Here is a 12,695-nt window from a genome sequence, read left to right on the forward strand (position 1 = left end):
AGTTTTGGCAACATCATCTAGGTATTGTATCAGCCATTACCATGATGATAACTCTGCTCTAGAGCAATAAGTAACTGAAACGGTGAACTTTGCCACGGGCATTGCTTGTTCTTTAATGCTCTCTTCAGCATTGTTTTTGCAATGGGTTCGACATTTTTTTCAGTGAGTTTGCCGACAGTAGCTTTAGTTTATAGGCTTGATATATTGCCTCTTAAGCAACTGTAATAATTATATTGTTAGAAATATGAATCACAAGCATAATCCTTCATAATGAAAAATGAACGATAATAAATAATACCATTTGCTACCAACAACCCACTTAACACGGCAGGAACACAGCAGCGGCGTGAACAAAATACATTTGCCTGCAAGCCAGAAATTGTTTCAAAACAAACGTGTTTCCAAATAGCTCGTTATACTGCAGAAACAGCTGAGAAACAAGGCATGTTGCCTGTGTGTTGCCTCAGGCAAACTAAAACTAACTGCAGACAGCGCCCGTCAGCGCTATTTGATTTCTTTGCCAACCGAGCAAAACTTCCGGCAGCAACGCACCACCACAGGGCGCACTGAAAGATAACTGATCGTTTTTAACGATTTCCATGCATCAAGACAGCACTAAATAAATTATCTCCTTCATCCCTTTGTACCATGTCGCAGTACGGTGCCTTGCAAGCAGTCAGTCCGCCTGCCAATGAAACCACGTGTGCTGGTGCCACATCGTACCTCTTCTCTTTCATGCACAGTATGTGACCACAGAAATGAGCACGTAGGCAGTATGGGACTATACGAGTCGCTATACTTGCGGAGTAGTCAAGGAGCATTGTCAAAGACTTTTTTTCAACGTGACAAGCAGCTCGCCAAGTGTTCCCGTAGAAATTTCTACTGTGTAGCTTGGTGGCAGATGCATATTTCCGGACAGTTATAGTTGAAGTGGCGAGATGGTTGCCAAAGCTACGCAAATGCGCTATTGTCAGGCAAAGGTATACTAAATGTTTCCGCAGTGTGAACCAGACATAACAGTTTACATAGTGCGACAGAGGGCTTCAACCGAAAATCATGACTTGTTTCAGAAGACTCGGCTTTGAGTTAACGATAACTTTTTGCTGGACTTACAGCGCTCTAATGATAAGAGATAGGATTCTTCGTCTGATGTTATCCAAACATTTTAATAACTTACCATATGAAATTCACATGCTCTTAAAATTGTGCCACGGCACCAATTAAAACAATGCTAAGAGAAATCCCTCAACGGAATATCAAGCCCATTGCAAAATTGCAGAGAAGATCATGAAGACAATATCAAAAAGAAGCAGCATTATAGCAAAGCATGCCGCCTCCTGTTGTACAGAGTTGAAGTGAACATTACAGTAGCCGCCGATACTGCATCTGGGGATTTGTTTTTGAGAATATCTGGCCGCAGTACCTCGTTCTTCCAGCAGTTCGATAATAAACGTCCGTCCCACCGCTCTGCCGGAGTGCAATATACACTCCTTTTCATTGCAACCATCAAAAGCAGAACTGCCGAATGCCATACTAGACATTTATGTCTGGCAAGCACCCATGCAAGAGTGGGAGCCAAACGTTTCATAACTCACGGCACTTTGGCCGCAAGCAAGCGGCACTACACAAAAATGTAGCCCCACTGGTGCTTTGTGGCAAAGAGTGGTGGCCAATTAGGTTTTTCTGCTGACAATACATGCCATGCTACATAGAATGTACAACATTAAAGAATTTGTGTTCTTATAATTTCAGCAAGATTCATAAAAATTCTGTGCCTGTGAGCACATGACAATTTTTGAAAAGCATAAACATTTCGTACCTGGTATCTGTGCAGAGGTGCAAGTGGTGCAGTGCTGCTGTGGGACCTATGGCTTGTACCAGCTGAAGGCAAGGTTTATTACAGAAAGTTAAAGAAAAACGTCGGATCCTTTCATTTCTGAAACATTTATCTGACACTTTCAAAAGATCGCAATCTACTGCGACTTAGGCTCATGCAACTCAAGCCGGGAGGAAGTAAAAAATTCCCCTCATGTAAGTTTTTTTTTTATTTTTGAAGACCACTGGTAGTATTTTACCCTCCACCACTGTAACAGAACACCTCAGATGCACTGGCAAATGAATTTTGAAGGACACTGAAAATAAATAGTAAGTCAGGGTACACTAGCCCGACCCTAAAGCCACTACGCTGGCCATAGTGGGGCTTCATTTACTTTCACTTACATTTTACAGTACATACCACACTGCTCAGTATGAACAAGGTTCATGGATTTTATTCTTAAATTTGCAGTAGGAAAGTACTTAACGAAAATGATGCATATTTCTGAACGTCAGAATATCTGTAAAAGAGAAAGTTCCCACCTGGTGGCTGCGTGGGCAGTATGGCCGGTAAAGTGATGCTTGAGAAACTAAGGCTTCTACTAGCTAAAAAATGGCTTGGAGCTGAACGTAAAAGAAGCATATATGGTTGCTTCATTTATAGAAACTATCTCTGACACTTTTTAAATTATTCAATCACTTGCAACTTAGGTGTATGCAATTTGGCTTCTTACATTTGCCTTTTATTTCTTGTGGCTTGAGTACTTGCATTTTTTGAAAATCACTGCGACAGTTGTGCATTACTCCACAGTAGGAGGGCACCATAGAGTGACTGACAGCTCAATTTCAAAGGGTACTGAAAGGAAATAGGGAGTCAGGTTACACTGATTGCCAGATATCAGATGACAGCAAATATGCTCTGTGCAAAATATTGGCTTTTATAACCAAGATATTTGTATTAAGGCAAAAACTTGTGGCACCATTAAAGGCACATTTCCCAAAGCGGTCAGGCGTTACATAAACATAACAACCCTCAAGGAAAAACTTTAATATTGTCAGTGGGAAACAGCTATTGAAATAGCGGGACAGTAGAGCGACAATAAAAGAAAAGAATTCAGTTTGCATCTCTGAAACTTGTTCAACTACTACGCAAGCATTGTTCTCTCCCATCTACATAACCCGAGAGCGCTTCGACATAAAAACCTAGTGCTGAGACAACCGTGCAATGCCAAGGAGATATAATGGGTGAATGCTACATCAATGCCTGCGAAACTCATAAATGGTAACACAAAAAGTGAGATTACTATAGCTTTTAACTAGAAAGGTCATAACCCTCATTGCCAATGTGAATGCAATGTAACTCGGCAGAGCTAACGCAACTTTATGCTGCAGCTGCATGTTTTTGCCGTTCTGCTGCCCTAATACAAGCCATGACATAGAAGCATATTGAGAGAAAAATCAAATCAAGGGAAAATGTATATTATTTTTCAGGAAAACCAAAATGCAGCGTTTAAAATACCACTTCTTCATGTATCTACACATCAAGTGTGCTGTGATGGAAGTTAAAAGGAGAGCAAAAGGAGGAACACAGTACTCGAGGTCTCAAAATAATCAGATACATGGGTTCATATAAAGCAGTAACATTACATGCACTTGGGCATTTTGCATCAAAAATGAAAAGCATGAACATAGTGGACATGCCAGTGTAACAATACCAACAGCCAGAAAAGTAGAAAACAATTGCACAAAGTAGTAAGACCGCAACTCAGCACTGTTACATCGCACTACTGTTTTGCGTCAGTGTACACAAGTCCTGACAAATTTTCCAGTCTCTCCCAAGGTTCTCTGCCAAGCTTGATAAATTTCTAGTGCACTATACAGCTTTCCTGAATTTGACGGTCACAATAAAGAGGAGCGCACATCACCAGTGGGAAAGGGCATCGTGCTGTCGCAAAGCAATTGGACTGCCAAAATTAGGTGCTGATTTTCCTGTTTTCTTTTTTTTAATACCATTAAGTTATTTATTGTCAATCACCTGCATCCCGTCCTGCCACTTTCGACAAGATTCCCTAAGCACTGCATCAGCCATTAACATTATGCTCACTTTATACTCTAGAGCAATAAGTAACTGAAACAGCGAACTTTGCCACGGGCATGGCTTATTCTTTAATAATCTCTTCCGCATTGTTTATGCAATGGTTTTAACATTTTTTTCACTGCGCCCCCTGACAACAGCTTTAGTTTAATGCCTTGATACATTGCCACTTATGCAACTGTGATAAGGATATTGTTAGGAATTTGAATCACATACATTATCCTTCATCATGAAAAATGAATGTTCATAAATAATAGTATTTGCTACCAACAACCCACTTCACACTGCAGGAACACAGTAGCAGCATGAACAAAATACATTTGCCTGCAAGCCAGAAATTGATTCACCAGAAAATTGTTTCTAAAGAGCTCGTTATACTGCGGAAACAGCTGAAAAAAGGTTCGTTGCCTGGGCGTTGCCTCGGGCAACGAAAACTAACTGCAGACAGCGTCCGTTTATTTGACTTCTACGTCAGCCGAGCAATACTTCCGGCAATAACACACCACCACAGCATGCACTGAAAGATAACTTATCGTTTTATAACGGTTTTCATGCATCAAGACAGCACTAAATAAATAATCTCCTTCATCGCTTTGTTCCATGTCGTGGTTCGGTGCCTTGCTAGCAGTCAGACCGGCTGCCAATAAAACCACATGTGCTGGTGCAGCATCTTACCTCTTCTCTTTCATGCATAGTATGTGACCACAGGCATGAGCACGTAGGCAGTATGGGACCATACGAGCAGTCCTTCCGGAGCAGTCAAGGAGCATTGCCAAAGCCTTTTTTTGTTCAGCGTGACAAGGAGATCGCAAAATGTTCCCGTAGAAATTTCTACTGTGAAGCTGGGTGACAGATATATATTTCCGGACAGTTATTTTTGATGTGACGGGATGATTGCCAAAGCTATGCAAATGTGCTGTTGTCAGACAAAGGTAGACTAAATATTTCCTCAGTGTGAACCAAGCATAAGAGTTTACATAGTGTGACAGAATGTTTCAATCGAAAATGATGACTTGTTTCAGAAGACTCGGCATTGAGTCCGACGATAACTTTTTGCTGGACTTACGGCACTCTAATGATAACAGATAAAATTCTTCGTCTGATGTTATCCATATGAGAGTCACATGCTCCTAAAATTGTGCCACGGTACCAAGTAAAACAGTGCTAGAGGACTCGCTCAACAAAATATCAAGCCCATTGCAGAATTGAAGAGATAATCATAAAGACTGTACCGAAAAGAAGCAGCATTACAGCAAAGCACGCCGTCTCCTATTGTACAGGGTTTAAGTGAACATTACAGTAGCCACCGATACTGCATCTCGGGTAGTTTTTCAGCATATAGTGGACTAGCCAGCACACCCAAATACAGTCACGCTAAATTGCCTCTCCTTTTTTTACGTGCAGCTTATGTTCATCGCCTGTTCATGGCCGCCTGGTTTCTGGGCCTGTCAAGTCGATGTGCCGGACGTTCGCGCTTCATGGTCCTGGAAGCCAGCCCCCGTCGCGGAAGGACAGTGCCTGCCCGACCGGCCGGCAACAGACCAGGATTCTTCGACAGACCGACATTACTTCCCTCTGAGGCCATCCCAGGAATCGCCGGCTAGTTTTCGCTTTGAGCTCTCTGAACTGCCAGCTAACTCAGCCACCACGCCATCAACCGGCATAAAACCACGCGGAATCGACGTCCCATTCAGTGGACTTGGCAGCATACCCAAAGACAGCCACGCTAAAATTTCTCGCCTTTTCTACATGCAGGTAACCGATATTCATCCTATTTTTTCAAGGCGTACCCGATACGCCGGTTTGATAGTGCTGCCGAATCAACATTGTTAATCTGCCACTGAAATTTAATGTGCGCATGTCATTTTTGACCTTCTGTTGCTGTGCGGTGATATCGAGCAAAATCCTGGGCCTAGCACTCACTCAGGAAGCGCTGACATGAAAATGAGCTGCTGCAGTCACTGGACGAGTTAAAGAATGGGCAGGTAACTATCCTCAACGAAATGAAATCAATCCACACTAAATTGGCTTGGCACGAAACAACATTTGATGTGATAAAAACAAGGCTAACAAAGATCGAGGAAGACTGTGCCTCAGTTGGTTCGCTCCTGCCCCCATTAACGATGTCCAATGCCTGGCTGAAGATAACAGAAATAAACTTGCCGACATTTTTCGTAGGCTAGAAGACAGTGAAGATCGAGCCCGCCGATCTAATCTAGTATTATTCTTCGGAGTAAAAGATATCGACCGTGAAAGCTGGGCCGCATCCGAACTACTAATTACCGATATTTGCAAATCTGAACTAGACCTCAACATTCAACCAATAGATGTAGAACGAGCCCACCGGCTTGCTCCATTCAAAAATAACAAGAATAGACCCATTATAGTTAAATTTGCCCACTTCAAAGTGGAAGAACCAATTCTTTCTAACGCAAAACGCTTTAAAGGGACCGATTTCAGTGTCTCCGAACATTTCTTCCTAAATACTCGCATTGCTTGCAAGAACTTGATACACTGCGCTAAATGTCACCAGTAAAGATCACTCTCCGGCATGATAGGATGGTAATTGGAAACACAACATACACATACGACCACTCATTTCAACTTGTTTCACCTCGAACCCCATAGCTATTAACTAGGCCCTGAAAAACGGACCCTTTTAGCTCACTTTCAATCCTTTACATTGAAAGCGTCCTGCCTAAGCGCGATGTTTTAACTAGTATAATCGACACTACAGAAAGTAACTTAGTGTTGCTAGCGGAATCATGGCTAAATGAAAATATCTCCGATAACGAAGCTGAGGCCATATTTCCCAACTGCGACGTGTTCCGCCGTGACCGTATAAGTAAAAGAGGAGGTGAGGTGGCGTTTTAATAGCTACTCATCGTAACATGCAATTTCATGCACTAACGATTGACTCTCTCCTTGAAATACTATTTATCTGTTCGAAAACCTCATTTCCACCAACAGTAATCTGCGCGTGCTACCGTGCTCCAGACAGCGACACTTCGTTCATCCCTTTCTTCCATGACGCCTTCACATGGTTACTTAAAATTTACGCAAGCATTTTTTCTGATACTAGGTGACTTCTTTACCGAAATTAGCTGGGCTAATTACAATTAGCTGGGCAATCCGAAACGTCTAATTCTGCTGCGCGGGATTTTCTGATCATGTGTGAAACGTTTCCTTTCACGCAGATGATCACTAATCTAACTAGACAGAATGTTCAGTCTTCTAACATACTAGATCTGATACTAACGTTACACACAGAAAATCTAATATTGCTATTGCACTTGTCGGGAATCAGCGCCCACTCGACTATTCACGCCACGTTTTTCAACAACTTACCCCATCCTAAAAAAGTTGCCAAAACTAACCTTACGACAAAGCAGACTACAAAGACTTCAACTTTGAACTCGACACATTCCGGATTTGGTACCTAACTGATTTTCACCTACGCAGCCCTGAAACTAACTGGCTACTTTTCAAAAACAAAATGCATGTTTTTGTCGAAAAATACATACCAATAGTCACAGTAACCGAGCGCCTCGATTCACCTTGGTTTAATAACACACTAAAACGCCCTAAAAACAAAAAGAGACTCTTTTGAATCGCCAAAAGAACAAACAACCCAAACACGTGGCGTCATTATTGCGATGCCGAAACATTATACACCATGCAACTTTCCAAAAGGAAACATTCGTTTTTTCATCCACCCTGCCAGATATGATTCCTACCAACCCACGTCAGTTCTGGAAATGTATTAACCAAATTCAGATAAAAAAAAGATAACACTGTGCGACGATGATAATAATTCGATCGCGGATCGTGATGCAGCTTCATTTTTGAATTCAACTTCTAACTCTGGTTTACTCAGGAACCAGATGATCAACTTCTTGATTTTCCCTCATTTACCTACCCAGCTATGCCGGATGTCACCTTTGAGGCTAACGGCATTATAAAATTAATACTCTTTAAAATTAACATCATCGGTGGGCATTGATGGAATCAGTGCAAAGATAATGAAAAACACAAAACATACATGTTATTTTGTCTTACATTTTCCAGCAGTCGCTTTCATCAGGTGTTGTACCACAAGACTGGAAAACAGCTAAGGTCATTAGGTCCCGAAAAAAGGTTCTTCTCCTGATAAATATCGCCCTATATCTATCAACTCCATAACATCAAAACTAATGGAACACATAATCTTCCATCGGGTAACACCATTCCTAATGTCTGTCACCTATTTTCACCCTAACCAACATGGCTTTCTAAAAGGTTTATCTTGCGACACGCAGTTAGCTCTCTTCACTAACGACTTAAGCTCCAGCATCGACCTTAACATTCCGATTGACGCTATCGTTCCAGATTTCTAAAAGGCCTTTGACAAAATTACTCACAAATGACTCTGCCTAAAACTCTTGAGCCTAAATCATAACGATTCTGTTTATAATTAGATTTTCAGTTTTCTCACTAATAGAAAACAGTTTATACGCGCTAAAAATGTTCATCCCCTTCTTCCTCTGTAATATCAGGGGCACCCAAGGCCCCGTCTTGGGGCCCTTCTTTTTCTAATATATATAAGTAATCTGCCTACTAACATTTGTTTTTACATTCGCATGTTCGGAGACGACTGTGTCCCATCTATAGCCCTATAAATAACAACGGTGACCTTATGCTTCTTCAGTCTGACGTCCAACGCGTACTAACATGGTGTAAAACGTGGTTGATGTCATTGAATGTAAGAAAACATATCTCTTATCATTTCATCGATGTCATTCCCAACCATCTTCATGCTATGTTATCGGTGACACTGAAATCAATCAAGTAACAACATACAAATATTTAGGCATCGACTTAACACGAGATCTATGCTGGTATTCTCACGTAACTCCCGTCACTAAAAAAGAAAATTGTTTTCTACATTATTTCCGTCGAAACATGCGCCAAGCACCCGCACCAGTAAAATCCTTGGCTTATTTAACACTTATTCGCCTCAAACTAGAGTACGCGTGCGCCATCTGGGTCCCTCATCACAATAACCTTTTAGCTACTCTTGAAGCAGTAAAAATTTGAGCTGTTCGATTCATTTTCTAAGCCTATTCTTATAACGTTAGTATCTTTAAACTAAAACGCAATGCTAACCTGCTAACCTTAGCTAACCCCCGAAAACTGGCTAGACTGTGTTTGTTCCACAAATTTTGCTACTATCCTTTCCCGAATTTTGTTATCAACCCTGCCCGTGCACCGCCTATTTGACCTCATAAACTATGGGAAGGCTGACTACCCTCCCTCTGCCCGGCCATCTGCACATTTATCATCCTTCTTTGACAAGTCAGCAAGGGATAGGAATGACCTGCCAGATGCCATCGTGGACAGCACCGACCCACCATTATTCAGATCATCACTAGAAAATTTCATGTGTTAAATGTATCATTCTCTCATGTAATACCCCTTCCATGGGGCCTTTGAAGTATTCGGAAATCAAATAAATATCTGGCCGCGGTACCTCGTTCTTTCAGCAGTTTGATAGTACACTGCCGTCCCACTGATCTGCCAAAGTGCAATGTATACACTCCTCTTCATTGCAACCATCCACGGCAAAACTGCCAAATGCCACACAAGATATTTATATCTGGCAAACACCCATGCAAGGGCGCAAAACTTATCATACCTCATGGCACTTTGGCCGCTAGGAAGCGGCACTACACAAAAATGTAGCGCTACAGATACTTTGTGGCAATCAGTGGTGGCCAATTAGGTTTTTCAGCTGACAACACATGTCATGCTACATAGAACGTACAGGAATTAGGAAATTTTGTTCTTATAATTTCAGCAAGACACATAAAAAGATTTGTGCCTGTGGCAATATGACAATTTCTGAAAAGCAAAAACATTTCATACCTGGTGGCTGTGGCAGAGGTACAAGCGGTGCAGTGCTGCTGTGGGACCTATGGCTTGCACAAATCGAAGGCTGGTTTGGGACGAAAAGTTAAAAACATCGGATAATTTCATTTCTAACAGATTTACCTGACACTTTCAAAATTTTGTAATCTACTGCAACTTAGGCTTACGCAACTGAAGCTGGCAGGAAATAAAAATTCCTCTCACCTTAAGTTTTTTTTTATTTCTGAAGACCGCTGGTAGTATTTTACCCTCCACCTCTGTAAGAGCACACCTAAGAGGCACTGACAAATGAATTTTGAAGGACTGAAAGTAAATGGAAAGTCAGGTTACAATAGCATGGCCTAAAGCCTCTATGCTGGTGTCAGTGGTGCATCATTTACTTCCATTTACATATTATAGGATGTAAATCGTGTCACTGCTTAGTATGGTATGATATTATAGTATGTATGCTGGTGTCACTGCTTAGTATGAGCTACGTTCATGCATTTGAATTCTTAAATATACACTTTAAAGTACATTACGTAAAATGGGCATATTTGTGAACATAAGCATATATGTAAAAGAAGAACGCTCACACTTGGTGGCTGCGGTGGCAGTATGACCTGTAAAGTGATGCTCGGGAAACTAAGGCTTGTACTAGCTAAAGAATGGCTTGAGGCGGAAAGTAAAAGAAACATATAAGATTGATTCATTTACAGCAGCTATATCTGACACTTTCTAAATTATTCATGCTATTGTACCTTAGGTGTATGCAATTTGGCTTCTTAGGTTTGCTTTTTAATTCCCCTGGCTTGAGTACATGCATTTTTGAAAACCACTGCGACAATTTTACACTCATCCCCATTAGGACGCCACCTTACAGAGACTGACGACTAAATTTTAGGAAATACTGAAAGGAAATGGTGAGTCAGGTTACACTGATTGTCAGGCGTCAGATAACAGCAAATATGCTCTGTACCAAATATTGTTTTTTTAACTAAGATATTTGTATTAAGGCAAAAACCTGCGACATCATTACAGGCACATTTCCCTAAGCGGTCAGGCGTGACATGAATATGACATATAGGAAAAACAGTAGGAAAAACTTTAAACTTCTCCGGACGAAACAGGTATTGAATTATGAGGACTGTAGAGTGGCAAAGAAAAGAATTCATTTTGCACCTCTGAACCTTGTTCAACCACTACGCAAGCATCTTTCTCTCCCATCTTCATGAAACGAGAGTGCTTCGACCTGAACGCCTAATACTAAGACAACCGTGCAATGCCCAGTAGAGATCATAATGGGTAGGCTACAAAATTGCCTGCTAAACTCATAAATAGTAACATGAAAAGTGAGATTACTATAGCTTGTAACTAGAAAGGTGAAAACACCTCACTGTCAGTGCGAATGCAATATACCTCGGCAGAGCTAATGTAACTTCATGTTGCAGCTGCATGTTTTTACCTTTCTGCTGCCATAAGAGATGCCCTGACTTAGAAGCATATATATATATATATATATATATAAATAAAACGAAGGAAATTATATATCTTTTTTCAGGAAAAGCAAAATACAGTGTTGAAATTACCACATCTTTCATGTATCTACACATCGAATGTGCTGTGATGGAAGTTAAGAGGAGAGCGAAAGGAGGAAGACTGTAGTCAGATACGTGGGTTCATTTAAAAGCGCTAACATCACATGCACACGGATATTTTGCATGAAAAATGAAAACAATTGGTATAGTGGACATAACACATTCAATTAGCAAATATGCGGTCCATTGACTTCAGGAAAAACACGCCACAAGTATTTGCTTCTCCTCATGCTCTCTCCTCACACTCTCAGAGTAATGGACGGAATGGATTGCAACAGAACATGCTACAGCTGCACAGCTAAGTTTTGATGCGGCCGAGACACCATGCTGTCAAGATGCCAGCAGTAATAATCAACTCAGGCAGGGAAAGCAGTGGCGCTTCTCTGCTGCATAGCAGTTACACAGGAGATTCGCTTTTGCAGAGTACTTAGTTACCCAACAATCGAATGTGTAAAATTGTAGACGTAGAAAGTTGAGCAAGAGCAAATGAAAACCGTAAAGGAGGCCTTAATATGAAATTATTTATAGAAAACATTCACATACTCATATAAAACATTTTCGTACACAAGGCCCATTCAGCATATGTTCAGTTCTTTCAGCTACTATTTTAAGACTACAAAGCCTGAACTTAAAGCCCCTCAATAAACTAAAAGTAGCGCCAACATGTGAAGTTTGCCGCCCGCCTCCTCTCCTGCGCTCTCCTTCGTCGTTCGAACCTCTCATTGGCCGAGCGCCGTCACGTGCGCGCGCGCGCTTTTTTTTTGCTGGGCGTGCAGCTTCCTCCTTTCCAGCGGGGCGGGCGGCGCGCGCGCGGCACATATCGCCGTGTGTTTTGCTGACACGCGGACTGCTACTAAATCATTCCCGCTGGCTATTTAATTTTTTTTTCAAGCATGTTGCGCTCTTTGGCCGGCGGCTGATAGAAGCACGGTGGTGAAGGCGAGTTCAACCAACGCAGACTTCGCGTACAAATGTTGTCACGCACTGACAGTTGAAAACGGAACCGCTTCAGCGCAAAATATAAAAAAAACTGCTACCACGCTTCTCAAGTTTCACGGTAGCTTACAATTCAGTCCAACCTGCAAAGAAACCACACAGACTGCAGCTTCCGCAGCCTAGTTAATTTTTTTTCAAGCATATTGAGCACTTTTGTCAACGGCTGACGGACTCAAGGAGGTGAAGGCGAGTTAAATGACGCCAAAATCGTGTACGTATGGTGACACACCATGGCAGCTGAACACGGCACCGTCTCAACGCCAAATATAAAAAAAAATAACTGCTACCTCCCTCCCCATGTTTAC

The sequence above is a fragment of the Amblyomma maculatum genome, unplaced genomic scaffold, assembly GCF_055883805.1.
Source record: "Amblyomma maculatum isolate TAMU_Amacu unplaced genomic scaffold, ASM5588380v1 scaffold_28, whole genome shotgun sequence".
NCBI lineage: Eukaryota > Metazoa > Arthropoda > Arachnida > Ixodida > Ixodidae > Amblyomma > Amblyomma maculatum.